This window comes from Cricetulus griseus, chromosome 2 (assembly GCF_003668045.3).
Source record: "Cricetulus griseus strain 17A/GY chromosome 2, alternate assembly CriGri-PICRH-1.0, whole genome shotgun sequence".
NCBI lineage: Eukaryota > Metazoa > Chordata > Mammalia > Rodentia > Cricetidae > Cricetulus > Cricetulus griseus.
This window is the reverse complement of record NC_048595.1, coordinates 292828245-292843585: the sequence shown is the minus strand read 5'-3', so window position 1 is coordinate 292843585 and position 15341 is coordinate 292828245.

The following is a 15341-nucleotide window of genomic DNA, read 5'->3' as shown; positions in this document are numbered from 1 at the left end:
GGTCCAAGTCACATGGCCCACGAAGAGTGGGGGAGACAACGCTTCATCTAACACCAGAGCCAGTGCAACCACCATACACAGCTGCCCATTGAACCAGAACCTCAGGACGGATGACAGAGGATCGAGGGCAGGGGACAGCTGGCCCCTATCTTTATTCTCTGCTCCACTGCCCAGCTTCCCATCTCTTCCACAGGACCTTTCCTGTCTCATTCCTCACATTGACTGACTGTCTTAGTCAGGGTTTCTATTGCTGCAATGAAACGCCATGACAAAAAAGAAGCTGGGGAGGAAAGGGTTTATTTGGCTGATGCTTCCACAGCACAAGTCATAATCTAAGGAAGTCAGGACAGGAACTCAAGTAGGGCAAGAACCTGGAGGCAAAAGCTGATGCAGAGGCCACAGAGGAGTGCTGCTTAGTGGCTTGCTCAGCCTGTTTTCTTATAAAACCCAGGACCACCAGCCCAGGGATGGCAATACCCACAATGGTCCGAACCCTCCCCCATCAATCACTAATTAAGAAATGTCTTATAGCTGGATCTTATGGAGGTGTTTCTCAATTGAAGTTCCTTTCTCAATTATCTTAAATTGAGTTATCCTTCAGATAATTCTGGTCTGTGTGTCAAGTTGACATAAGACTAGCCAGCACACTGAGGCTTGATGAAAAGCTGATTGCTGGGAGTACCCGTGAAACTGCCTGTATAAGGAGGATAGTTGACACTTCCCCCAGTGGCATTGTGTAGTTGGACTGTTCTCACCCAAAAGAAGAAGACCAGGATGAGTGAGCTCTTTATAAATCTGAGGTTTTATTGAGCCACACAGGCCCAGCTGTGGGCACACACTCATGACTACAAGTCTAGAGGTTGCTGAGCTGAGTAAGCAGGAATTTTATAAAGGTAAAAACCACAAGTTTGTTAAGTCCTGTTGATGTAGCTGTGATGGCTGTTAGCAAGCAGGACAGGGCATGAACTTTTAATAAGATCATGGCACAGCTGTGTCATCGTGGTGTTTCTGTTTGATCAGGGAGCAGAAAGCCTTGAGGTTACAGAAGCAGAAGGATGCAGGTTAGCAAAAGTTCCTGTAAGCGCTGTATGTGCCTGAGGGACAGGGTGGCCTCAGTTTTAGCCTGAGGTTGGGTCAGGACTTAGCAAATATATTTTTCTCACTTCAGCATTCTCATTGACCTGCAGCTTTTGAAGAAGGATTTCCCACCCAGCTCCATCGTTAGCCAGGTACAGGACCTTGGGAGCCATAATGGGCCTCCCTGAGCTCTGGCTTTTTGTTCTAAAGAAGAGTTGCAGTAAGCATGTAGGCAACAAGGACAGAGGAAGCTGGCTAGCTCTGTTGCTTCCACACTTGGCCTGGTTTGAGTGTGAAATATCCCTCATGACCTCCTGAGTTTGAACATTTGGTCCCCACTTAGAGGTACTGTTTAGGAAACTTATGAAATCTTTGTGAGGTAGGACCTGGCTGGAAGAAGTGAGTGGGCCTTGAAGTGTTACAGGCCAGCCCCACTTCCTGTTCACTCTCTGCTTCCTGACTGTGGGTATAATGAGACCAACTGCCCATGCCAGGACAGGCTGATTGTTGTATTGACCTCAAAATGGAATGTGTTATGTATTATGCTGGGGAAGAGGTTTTGCTTTTGTTTCCACAGGAGAAGAAAAGCTATGGATACCATCAAAATTGATAAAGATTAGATTTGAACAGAAGAGACCTCTTGATTAGAAGAGACAATAATTCATCAAACAGCATGGCCCTTCAATATAAACTAATTTTAAAACTAACAAATGCATTTCATTTATCAGATATAACTTGCCAAAAGGGAACCTCCCCAAAGTTAGGGTTGGGGAAGTGTTTTGTTTTTGTCTTTTCAGGAGAATAAAGGGACCCTGCTAAGGAATCTGAAGATCACTGGACAAATGAGACATGTAAAGAAAAAGGACAAATCATCAAAAAGAAATATCCCAAGAAAAAGAGTAAATTGGTCTATTGGTATATCACATCTACAAAAGGATAAAATTTCGTAAATCTTCCCCAAATGTTTATTTCTGCTGTTATCTACAGACACATAATGCAAATGGTCTTTCTGTAGTCCCAGACCAATTAAAAATTAAAGCTGGCTTTGGAATTGGAGCATGACTCTCTCCTTCTATAAACCCAAGCATGCTTGTTAAAAGAAAATCCAAAATCTCTGTCTCATGTCAGAAGGGCCACCTGATATGGGGAAGAAGAAAAACAAAATTAAGGGACTATTCTATTGCCACTAATCTCATAATCCTTTGGTTTTATTTTGACTCTATAAAACTTATCATAAGGTATAGCTATTATCTCAAAATTTGTAAGATTAATATATATATATATATTAAAGTTTTTGTCATGATATTATGGCTATATACAGTACTAATTCTAGAAAAAGGTATCAACTAGCTTCCTGCATATGATTTTTGGGTTTTAGTCTTTATTAGATAACTAGGAATTAAGTGTTTGTACTCTGGATGTACATAAAAAATTATGGTTCTTTAACTTCTTTGAGACCTGCTACATATGACATTTAAAATGTTTAAGTTTTCTGCAGTGAACCATGGCCATGCCTAACAGTAACCTTCGAAGTCTCCAAAAGGAGTATGGAACCCCACAATGACGATTCCACTAGGATTATGATGACACCACTAAGCTGACAAACACCACACAAAGATCAGTTTTGGACTACAAACTACTTAGGACAATTTCAAGGTGTCTAGCTGATAGGTCCAGCCTCACAGACTACTCTAGCCAGGACTTGAGATCAGCCTCGCACTTTTCCATTACACAGAAACTGGACAACAAATGATACAGCTAGCTCTCCCAGGACTTGATAATCATTCCAATTTTTCCCAGGGTCCTCTAAAGATGCCATTGACTCCTAGATAGCAGGAAGTAATTTTGAGAACATTATGCCCATCTTCCCAAGAGGTGGGGCAGGTGGTTTTTGGTTATTCAATGGGTTATGGATATTTGTCTTTGTTTAGGGGGTTGGTTAAAAGTTGCTATTGGTTAATGGTCAGGAAAAAAAGCTGAACAAAGGAGATTAGATTCAGGGATCATGTTCTAAAATGAAAAAGGGGGGATATAGAAATAAGATAAAAGGGTAGATTATTGTATCTACTTTTAAACCAAAAAAGCAACCACTAGTATTAAATATTTTACATGGATATGGATTTTTGTATATTGATACAAATTTAAAGTTATTTTTATTAGAACACACACACTGTACATACATTTCTAATCTTATTCAAGGTATTGTATCTATACAGATCATTTAAAATTGTAATGCAAATTTCTAGTCCTTAAAAGTTACTATTACAACTGTTTAGGATAGTATACAAATGCAGGTTAGTAGTTAGTCACCTATTACAATCAAACTTGTAGTCATGTTAGGTACATTTTAGAAAGGTAGTCTTCAAACACTTCAGAGATCTACAGAATATGGCATTTAAGATGTTTTAATAACATAAGGTTGCTTTTTTTTTATGACAATGAGATATGTCTGCCCCTGGCAGCACCAATCAAAGAAACTCCATATGGAGTTTACTTTCTTTGTAGCAAAATTTAGCCACATGGCAAGGAACTATCCTTGCCTCAACTGCTGACAGTATGCTGTCCACATTGGACAAGCAGGACACAAAAGAAAGTGACTGCCGAACTTTGCCAAGATGGATTCTCCAATGTTTCAGAGAAATCTTGGGTGACTGTCTAGGCAGCCTGCTGTTTCTGTCATTTCTCACATTGTTTGAAGGTCACTTGCTTGCACTTCGTGTTTACTCAGGTAATATTATTTCCTTCTTGGGTCTCTGATGGAGTTGAAGACTTTATAGTTACAGTTTTCCTTGTTAACAAATTCAGAAAAGAACTCACAAAAGAAGAGTAAAGTGTTTAAGGTTCAGAGACATAAAAAGATAGTTTGGGACTGGTAATACATATTGGAATAGAAGATGAATGAGGTACAATACTTTGGACTCCCCAAAATAGGACAGATAATAGAGTATTTTTTTTTCTAAATTTGTCAAATGCAAATAGACTAGACATTGTTAATGTAATTATTGCCTGTATATATTTGTAAATAGTTATTGTGCTTATTGTATGTGATATATTGTTTCATATATGATTTATGAAAGCTACTGGAGATCAAGATAGCAAAGCAGCCACACTAGTTAGCCATAGAAGCCAGGCACACACCTTTAATCCCAGCACTAAGGGAGGTAGAGATATGCCTGGGCGGGGGAAAGGAATATAACGAGGAGGAAACAGGAACTGAGAGCCTTTTGCCTCTGAAGATTCCTGGAGATAGGATTGCCATTTCAGCTGGGTAGAGGTGAGATCAACTGGCTTGGCTGCTTTGCTTCTCTAATCTTCAGCTTGAAGCTTGAGTCCCAATATCTATCTCTGGGTCTTTTATTTATCACACTACAATTGTACATAGTTTTTCTGTTAGTTAAAATCTTCACTTTTTATTTAGACAAAAAGTGGAAAATGTGGGATATTTTGCTTATATTCTGAAAAATAAAGCTTGCCTGAAGATCAGAGGGAAGAGCTAACCACTAGTTAACCATAAAGGTCTGGAAGTCTGTACCGACAAGAGACAGAAAATGATAAGGCTAGGAGGAGAGAGGAAGTCATAAGGTGGCCTGGAGACAGGATCTAGGCCTTTTTGTTTGGAGAATTCGGAGAGGTAAGAAGTCTTACTCTGCTTCTCTGATCTTTCAGCTTTTACCTCGATGTCTGACTCTGGGTTTTTCTTGATTAAGATTAATTAGATTAATACTTCAGGTGGTACCCATGAACATAACCCTTCCTTAAGGTGCTCCCATCAGGCATTTGTCACAGCAGTGGTAGAAAGTCACCATGACAGCTCCTTACAGGTGAGCATCTCCAGATGAAAAGGCAAAGTCTCTCACATCCACACTACCACCTGTAATCTCAGAAGAGGTACCAAGGCCAGCCAGGCCCTGGTACTTATTGCCAAACCACAGGCACCACCAAGTTGGAGCCAGCGGCTTTGCCCAGGGCCTTGGGAGATCAGAGGAGGAGATGCTATGTTGTGTGATTCTGGGCTGCCTGCCACCCAGCAGAGGTGCAGGGGCAAGGCACAGGGCATGCTCCTTGTTGAGATTCCTGTTGGGCCAGTTGAGCTTGTCACCTGCCACCTCCTCACCCCTGGTCTTCCAAGGATCAAGGTCATCTTGAGAATAAGAAACTAGAGGAAGCATCCCCCAATTCTTGGCCTCAGCCATGCCCTGGGGAAAAAGTCCGGCAGTCAGAGGGAATGGAATGGCAAGCTCCTATGACCTGTTGGTGCTGGATAGGTGACTTACGGGAATATCCCCACAAGTGTGGCAAGGTGTGCCACACTCGCCAGCTGGTCACACCCTGCAGGGGACACTGGGCTTTGTGTTCAACCCACCCACCCACCCACCCACACCCAGTGGCTTCCTTCTGGTTACACCCTTTCCCTCCCCCACCCCACACTGGAACCTGTGGGACTCCCTGGCCACAAAGCTGTGACATACTGTCCTCACAAACGTTTGACATCCTGATCTTTTTGTTTAGACATGCCCACATAAAACCACAGCTCTCATCTTAAAGGAAGTAAGAGTTGATTTAGGAGACATTTTGAGTGGCCATGGCCCCAGGAACACAGGCTCGGTTACTCCAAATTCCACATTCCAATGTGGAAGCAGTTTCAGAGTTTTACAGAACAAAGAAAGTCATAAAGGCAATTTGGTGGGTACATCAGAGGCAGGTGCAGCAAGATGGGGGAAACTTCTCTTTTTTTCCTTTAAATTTTCTATGCATTTTACATAGCAACTACAGTTCTCCCTCCTCTTCTCATGCTCCCCTCCCTCCCATCCACTCAACCTAAAGGGTACAAAGGTTAAGGCCTACCATGGGGAGTCAACAATGCCTGGCATAACAAGTTGGTGCCGGAACAAGCTCCTCCCCATTGCATCAAGACTGGACAAGGCAAGGTGGGGGGACCTTTTCTATAAGCCCGGATACTATCTGAGCTTTGGGGTTAGTGGAAGCTAGGAATCTTCGAAGTTAACAGATTGAAAAAAGTTTTTTTTTTTCTATTAGTCATAAGGTGTTAGTTCCAGATCTGAGCCTAGCAAGAAATAGCTATTCCGAGGTCTAGAACTAGATAAGACAAGTAGTCTCTGGGCCTGCAACATTCCATCCTCCTCAGAGCACTGCAGCTCTATCAGTCAGTCAGTGTTGCAGAGGAGGCTTCTTTCCAGGTGATTACTGGCAGACAAAAGAGAGGACCCTGCAGGTGTCCAGGCAGGGAAGCTAACAGCAAAGATGTGAGAATGAAATCCCGGTGCAGATTGACTTCAACCTGGATCAGACTTGCGGAGTCTGATGACAGGTGGTTCATTGTTAGCATGTTTAAGACACAGTACAGTTGGGGAAAAGGTTTCCAGGCAACAGTCATTCTCATTCCAGGTGCACATTAAAGCTTATGGTGTGACTACGTAGAGACTCCTTTACACAGTACATGTGACCGTGAGGGTGGATCTACAGCTGAAAGGCTTAGAACCTAGTGTGGTCTTTGATAGTATAGAGGTCAGCAGGCCCTAAAGTTCAGGGGACATCTACCCCAAGGGTGGGCTTGACTGGGAACTTAAGACAAAGATCTAGGGAGGGGAGAGTCTAGGATAAACATTTTAGGTGAAGTATAGCAAGAGGTGGATGAGATCTGCCTCCACCGATAGTAAAAAGGTCCCGGTCATTTACAAAATCCACTCGCAGCCTTCTGGGTAGAAAACAGGCTATTGTCCTTTGAGGAGATGCCCATGGGGTTTCATATTCCTGGTTTCCTAGCACTCTGTGGGGACAAGGAAATTTTTGCTTCCAACAAAGCAAGAGATTTCATGACATCCCCATACATGGATTGTTGTGTGATAGCCACCAAAGAAGACTGCTCAGACATGGGTTTAAGTCAAAAGAAAATCTCTATTAGCCGGCCAGGGTCCTCTTTTCTACTCCATTGGTCTATGCATCTGTTTTTGTGTGTGCCATGCTGGTTTTAGTACTGTAGTTCCATAATATAATTTAAAATCAGGAATTAAGTTGCCCCCAATATTGCTGTTTTACACAGGACTGCTTTGACTGATTAGGATCCTTTGTGTTTTCATTAGAGTTTTAAGGTTTGTTTTGTTTTTCTAATTCCCTGAAGTATTTCATTAGCATTCTGATGAAGTCTGCATTGAAACTGAAGATTGTCTTTTGGTAATGTACTGTTAATTCTGTCAATCCATGAGCATGAAAGGTCTCTATTATACTACATTTTCTCTCCCTAGTGTTTTCCTTACAGACGTCTCCCATGTCCTTGGCCATGCTTGTTTCCAGGTTTTATTTTGATAATATTGCTAAAGGGATTGTTTTTCTGTCCTTTCTAGTGGATTTTTCTTATTTTGAGAATGAAAAGACAATTTTTTTGCATCTTGCTGCTTTTCAGACAGTGTTTATTTGATCTCAGAGTCCCCTGGCCAAGTCTCTGTGGTCTCCAAAGTAGAAGAGCAGGTGATTGTTAGACCCCCGAAAACTCAAGTATCCGGGGTCCCAGGCCATGTTCGTGGTCATCCCAATCACCAGGCGGATTCGAGAGCTTGCTGCAAACTGCACGAGGCTTTATTGTAATTTAACGAGCTAACCCCATGCTAGCTCGGGTCTTTCACCCATCTGCCATGGTGGATGGCTAGCAAAAGACGGCTCCTAGGGTCTCCCAAGAGATCTTATAGGACAGCGTAAGGGGAGTGTCTACGAGTATGCACAGGCTCACGATTGGTGTGCCTCCAAGCTTGCCCTGTGTTGACTGGTCAACTGGTTGTTATGGCCCATAGGCCCTCCCAGGGTGGTTGCTATACTTTGTGTGTCATTGCTGTGCACTTGTCTGTAAAGCACACCCAGGGTCGTAAAGCATAGCGCCACCAGCTAACTTCTGATTGGTTCCTTGTCACGAGGCAGGCATCTGACTTTCTAGTGTCTAGGACAAGGTCATAGAAGCACGTGTTCAGCTGTCATGGCTGCCAAAAGGGAAGCTGGTCCCTTCAGTGATAAGATTTATTCTACTATTATCTCTCCCATCTACTTCTCTTGTTTTATGGCTCTAGCTAGGAATTCAAAGTATTGAACGGGAGTGGAGAGAATGGACACTCTTTTCCCCTTCTAGATTTTGGAGAAAATGCTCCTACTTTCTCCTACTCAGCGTGATGTAGTCCTGTAATTTTGTCATACACAGCCTTGTGTTTCCTTTGTCTGATTCTCTTGCTCCTGGATTCTCACACATGTTTTGTCCAGTTCTGATGAAGACGTTGCGTTCCTTTGCTCTCAGATACTGTGTTCCTCTTTAATATTCATGTCACGAGTCTTTCTTTTGATTTGGACACACGTGAAATGCTCTAAGGCTCAGCAAATATGTAGTCAGGTTGGGAAGGGTATATTATGATCATTTGCAAGCCTCTCAAACAGCAGAGCATTTCTTTATGTTACTAAAAGTAAGACTTGCCCTAGGCAGAAATACGGGTGGCTTTTGGGATTCCTGATGTGATAATACGGTGTGAGAGGGACCTTGGGGAGTAGCCCCACGGTGGGTTGGTGGGTGAGAGACAAACATGCCAGGCAGATAGAGCTTACCTGGGAAGTGTTACTTGGGGAAGGGGAGGTGGAGGGAAGGGACAGAGGATACACACACACACACACACACACACACACACACACACACAGAGAGAGAGAGAGAGAGAGAGAGAGAGAGAGAGAGAGAGAGAGAGAGATAGCTGCCTGCCTCTTCAGAGGATCAGCAGAAAGGGGGAAGAAGTGGGAATTGCTTGTCTCTTAAAAGGGCCTTTTATTCCTGCCTGCCTACAGAGCCAGGGTACTGCCTACCAGGGCAGGAGTGATGCACTCTGCCAGGTTCCCAAGGGGCGAGGCCAGGTGTGCCTGGATGTTAACACTTGATGTGAGAAGCTCTGCCCTGGATGCCTGGCTGTCACGACCCAGCCATCACCACCACTGAGTGCCTTGTAGATAGATCTGTGCCCCCCACTGCTCTGGATGCCAAGGTCAAGTGTCAGCATGGTGGCAAAGCTGAGAGGAGGGTCCTTCTCAGGGCTGCAGACTTCTGCCTTCTCACTGTGTCCTCACAGGGCAAAGTGACCCCTCTGAGACGCCCTTTATAAGGGCGTGGATCTCCCCTTGAAGGCTTCATCCAATTGACAAAGTCCTTCCTCTGGTGGTTTGAATGAGAGTGGTCCCCATGGGCTCATAGACTGGAATGCTTGGTCATCAGGGAGTGGCACTACTTGAAAGGATTATGAAGTGTGGCCTTGTTGGAGGAAGCACATCACTGGAGGGCTTTGGGGTTTCAAATGCTCGAGCCAAGCCCAGTGTTTCTCTCTTCTGCTGCTTTGAGATCCGGATGTAGAACTCTCAGCAACTAATCCAGCACTGTGTCTGCCTGTGTTCTGCCATACTCCCTGCCATGATGATAATGGACAAAAACCTAATGGCATGAATATATGGTTTTACCAGACCAGTAAATTGAAGTGGAGTTTATTAGTAAATAACTTACATGGAAAACAATAAGTAACTGCCGCAGCGTTCCTGCTCCTGCTCCTTGGAGACAGACCTTGCTGCCCGATGCTCTCCATGACGAAAGGGGCTTCCGACCCCGAACCTCCCCTCCCCCATCACATCTGCACCTGTGACCATGCCCAAAAGACATGGTTAATGCTATAGGTGTGGAGGCAGATCTATCACTACAAAAACCTCTGAAACTGTAAGCCAGACCCAATGAAATGCTTTCTTTTATAAGATTTTCTGTGTTTATGATGTCTCTTCATAGCAATAGAACACTGATTAAGACACTCCCTAAACCCTGGACTTCCAAATTCTCACCTTGGTAGCAAGGATTTCAGCATGAATTTGAGGCACACAAGGAGGCAAACTCTGGATGGAAGTTAGACTCTCCGGCTGTCCCCAGGCTGTACCCCTTAACCAAAGCAGAATGAGGGTTGCTCCGAGGCCTCTGGAAGGCAGGTGAGAAGGGAGGCCGATTTCCTTCTGGGAAAAACAGGGCTGAGCAAGTAGGATCAAGATTTTGCTTCATCCTGTGGATTTAGTACTAGCTGCTTCAGATCCTTCTGTGGTAGTTTACACAGCCACCATGGGAAAATGACAGCCCTCAATAAAATCAACCTGATTGAGAACAAGAATAATTCTATCTCTTTGGAGTCAATCATGACCATGACTTGGGAGAACATAGATTCAAAACGGTCTTGGAAATACATCCGGAGGTTTCACAAAGTGGCAGCTGGATTCACAGTTTTAAGCCACAAAGGGGTATAGGTATCACATGAAATACTGGTCAGGGGTAATGATGTACAGAAAAAGCCAGCTGTCTTATAACAGTGCGTGGACACCTCTCTGGGAAACTTGGAAAGGGCATCTGTGAAACGTAAGGTCAGCAGAGGTTAACCATGTTTCAAGTAGCTGTGGTCTGGCCCAGTCTCAAAGTCCCCTTGCACTTGAATGGTTGGGTGTCTGAAGTCCTGGACTTGTGTTTGAGGTCTTGTGAGCGACGGCCTTTTGATTCCTCCCCATGTGCTTTGAGCCAGTTCTACTCTATTCTGTGTTTGCTTTTTTTTTTCCCTTGACAAATATAAACATGGGCAAACTGATGAAAGGGAAGAGCTAGATGGTCAGACTGCTTATACATACTTTGTTGTTCCGTTTCATCTCTGTAGTAGGATGTGGTTTCCCTTCCTGGTCAGGGAGTGGAGTGGCTGGGAAGGGGACTCTCAACAATCTCATGAGGACTAAGGCAGCTGCCTAGGTCTCAGTTCTTTCCAGGTCAAGCTTCCCAGATGTAGTAGGTGACACTGAGGTCACATGGTGATAGGGTCCCAAGATGTCTGTGTCATCTACCATGCTTCCATGCCACTGTAGCAACCTTATGTTCAGGGGTCTGAGTGTTTCTCCTAGGAGCACAAAGGGCCATGTAGTACGAGTTCTAATATGTCTTAATAACAAAAGCCTTGAGTCAGATACAGGGGAAAATGCTGAGAGATCAGAGAGATAAAGGAGCAAACACAGCCACCTTACCCCCTCAACTTCCCAGACCAAAAGAGACTTTGAGTTCTGTCTTCTCTTGCCTATATTCCTTTCTCTGCCATATCACTTCCTGTCCGTCTGTACAGCTCTCCAGACCTCTATGGTTAGCTAGTGGCTAACTGCCCTCTATCTTCAGGCAAACTTTATTTCTTAGAATACAAATAAGATATCGCTAAAGGACCAGTTTGAGGGAAGCACTTCCTTTATCTCCAGATTCTTCAGTCTTGCACAAATAGCATTTATCTTCCCATTTTGCAGGCAAAGGAACCAAGACTTATCTGTTTCAAGAACTCACTACCAGACAGTTCTGCTTAGTTGAAGAACTTCTTTGCATCGTCTGTTCCCCATGATACTCGGAGGCATAGTTTTTCGTGTCTTCCTATGTGTCTGCAAAAACTTTCTTAGAATGCTACTGTAGGTATTTCTCCTCCGTTTCCAAGTTTCAGAAAGGAAAATAAATCCCACTAGTGCCTCTAGAATTTGGATTGTCAATGATGGGAAATAATTTAGACTGCCCATCTTCCAAGAAGAAAAGGGCTTATGGCCACCAGGAGACTCTCTGGGGACAATGGCTTCAGTTCATTAAAAGAGGCACCTGAGGGAGTCACTAACATCACTTGGTGTGAGACAGTGAATCATTCTGCCCAAGCTATAGAATGGGGTGACCTTCACAGTGGGTGCTGAACATTTGGACAATAGTCCATTCTTCCTTCCTTCTTTCCTGCTGTTAGGATAAAGCACATGGGACTTTGGTGGATTCCATGGCAGGTGAAGGTGGCTGAGGTGGAGGGACAATCATGCCAGGAAGACACAGCTTAGGTGAGAAGTTTTATTAGAAAGGAGGGGGGAAGGAAAGAGAAAAGAGGTAAAGAGACTGTCTCAAGCCCTTACCAGGTTTTGACCTGGGAGGAATGACAGACTCAGCACGTTGGTTTTGAGTATATAAGTTTTACTTCACACTTAGGTCAAAGTAACATACACAAGCATAAGCAAACAGTCCTAAGAACCACAGACAATAGGCTCATAGCAGGGAGCACCTCTCCTGCAGCGGCCTGCAGGTTCCGGCTCTGACTTCTGTGCCTCTGAATTCAGGCTGTCGTCTCCTGAGGGCCCAGTGTCATGGTATTGGGTTTCAGAACAGGTGGCACTCAGCTTAATGGACTGGTTGTTTCAGGCTAGTGGAGGAGAGCTCCAGACATAGAGTCATGGTCCACTCTAAAATTCCCAGTTCTGAGCTGGTCCCTTAAATAGTTGGCTAAAGGGGCTGGAGAGATGGCTCAGAGGTTAAGAGCACTGGTTGCTCTTCCAGAGGTCCTGAGTTCAATTCCCAGCAACCACATGGTGGCTCACATCCATCTGTTATGAGATCTGGTGCCCTCTTCTGGTGTGCAGATAGACTTGGAAAACAATGTTGTATACTAAATAAATAAAATCTTAAAAAAAAAAAGTGTTGGCTAAATCTTGCTAATCACATTTTGCCACGCACCACACATTCTCACTTTTATCTACAATGGCCAGGTAGTGTGGGCCTATTCTCCCTTTCTTTTAATCTTTTTTCAGCCAGGCCTTTGTCTGCCTGGTTGTAAACTTTTGTCTTAATCTACCTCCAGCCAGGCCTTTGCCTGCCTGGTTACAAGCTTCTTACAGAGACACAGAGACAGAAAGAGGACAGAATAGAAGAGGGAGACAGGAAAAGTCCTGTCTGCCCCAGGGGAATAGCAGGAAAGAGAGCAGGAAAGTGGGCAGTGGTCTTTCTTTTAAAGGGTTTTTTTGAACCTTTGTCCAGACTTACAGTAGTCATGGAACCCTGGGCTGACCAGAGTACTACCTGAGTGCATTCTGCCAGGTGACAGGGGCAGGCCAGCATAATGCCTGAATCCTTACACCTTCTTTCCTTCCTCCCAATCTCCCTTCCTCCCTCCCCTCTTCCCTTCCTCACTTCCTTTCTTCTCTCCCCATCCCCTTTTCTTCTGCTAAGGATTGAGTCCAGGGCTTTGTGCACACTAGACAGGTGCTCCACCACAGAATTCTATCTAAGCCCTCCTTTTAATTTTTTAAATTTTGAGACAGGATCTCGATGAATTTCCCAGGCTGGCCTTGAATTTATTCTGTAGCCTAGGCAGTCCTTGAACTTTCAGTCTTCCTGCCTCAGCCTTCCCAGGAGCTGGGATTACGGGTGTGTACCACCATACCTTTATTTCTTTTCTGTTTTGTATGTGAACAGGATTATAAAATGACCAAAACAAGTCCTTGCCTGAGAGCTGTAGCCTTTAGGAAGTGACCCACATAATTGGCAGATGCTTTCAGTTCTGTTTTGGTTTGGGATCTGACTTTCATTCTGTTTTGTTTTATTTGAAACAGGGTCTCTCTACATAGCTCTCTCTGTCCTAGAACTTGCTATATAGACCAGGCGGGTCTCAGACTCACAGAGGTCTGACTGCTTCTATCTCTCAAGTGCTGGGATTAAAGGTGTGTACCACCACAAGCTCAAAAAAATTAAAAAAAAAAATAAAAACAAAAACAGACAGATCCCTACCTGTTAATTTGAGTCTGACTTTTAATCTCTTCTAGCGAACACTTGTTACGATAAATCTTTCTGCCAAAAGCCGCTGAGCCCCACTGCCACGTGTAAGCTTTATGGCAGCCGCCTGCCCAAGTTAGGCCCAAATGAATACACAGAGAGACTTGTATTAGTTACAATGCTGCTTGGCCAATGACTAGGATTCTCATCTGTTAGCTCAGTATCAATTATCATACATCTATATATTTTATAAGACTTATCTTATCGGACGCCTTATTGGCGTCCCTCCTAGCTGGTGGATCACATCGTGCCGCTGGAGCAGGAGCCGAGGGGAAAGAGAGCGACACTTCCTTTTTCCTCTTCTTAAATATGAGTCTCCTTGCTATGTCACTTCCTGTCTGGAACACCACTTCTCTACTACATTTCCCAGAATCCTCTTTGACTCCTAGTCCAGCCTAACCTGCTGTCTCATTGGCCAAGCAAGTACTTTATTTATAAACATACACAGAAGTATTTCCCCCATCAAACACTGTTTAATGGAAATCTTTGTCTAGAATTTTGAAGCCCAGATGAACTTTATCCAACACACAGGAGGATTATCTGCAGAAAAGCTAGATTTGTTCCCTGGCTGACTGCAGCATGCTTGTTGGATGCATAGAAAATCCTGCTTCGGGGAAGCCATGGATCAGATTTTGAATTGCCATTGCAATCTGTCTGTCTGGTTGTGTTTTGGTTTGGGGTTGCCCTGGTTGTTGTCTGTGACTGTGATTAAAACAGTCTAACAGCAACTTGGGGAAGTGGCCTGGGCCACATAGTGACCATTGTTCTGGCATTTCAACATGGCAGACCACACTTCTTCACCTAGCACCTTTTTACGTTTATTTTTAATGACTCTTACTATTAAAGCCTTTCCCTTTGGGAAATTTTGTATGAGCTTTAGTAAAGGATGAAAATGTGTGCGATAGCCTGTCTAAACAAAGTAATTCTTTGGAAAATATCCCTACCAACGAGAATTCCACCATGCCCTCCTAATCACACCAAGAACAGGAAAGGTCTTTTTTACTAGACACACCTGATCCCAAGGATGAAAAGCCTACATCTCATATCCAGAGCCTGAGGCCATTAAGGGTAAGAGTTCAGTTAATGAGTGTAGAGAAATCCGAACAGTACGGTATCATGGGGAAAGAGTAAGATGTCAGGACCTTCCCTTTGGGGAAGTCAGGGCAGGAGCTAAGCAGAAACCATGGAAGAACACTGCTTGCTGGCTTGCTCTATCCCCACTCCCACCCCTGCCTGTTTGCAAATGTCAGTGAAGTGCAAGCTCTTTCTTGCTTTGCCAGGCTGCTACCACAGGCTGCAGGCTGACTCTGCAGTCTCCCATCTGACCCCTGACTGCTTCCTGCTACCATCCTGGCTTGCTGTAGACCCCAGGCTCCATTGCTTTGACTGCTTGAAACATGCCCCCAAGTTTTAACTCAGACGCCCACTCTCCACACTGACTTCAGAGCCCTCTGCAGGGACAACCAAACCTCTAAGCCCTTTGGGAAGGCATGCCACAATACAGACCCTGGTTAACACTGCCTCCCATCAGATGAGAAGTCTGTAAAACCAAAGACCAAGACTATCCACGGCTTTGCCTCTGGCCCCTTGCCACGACACTGGCGCACTG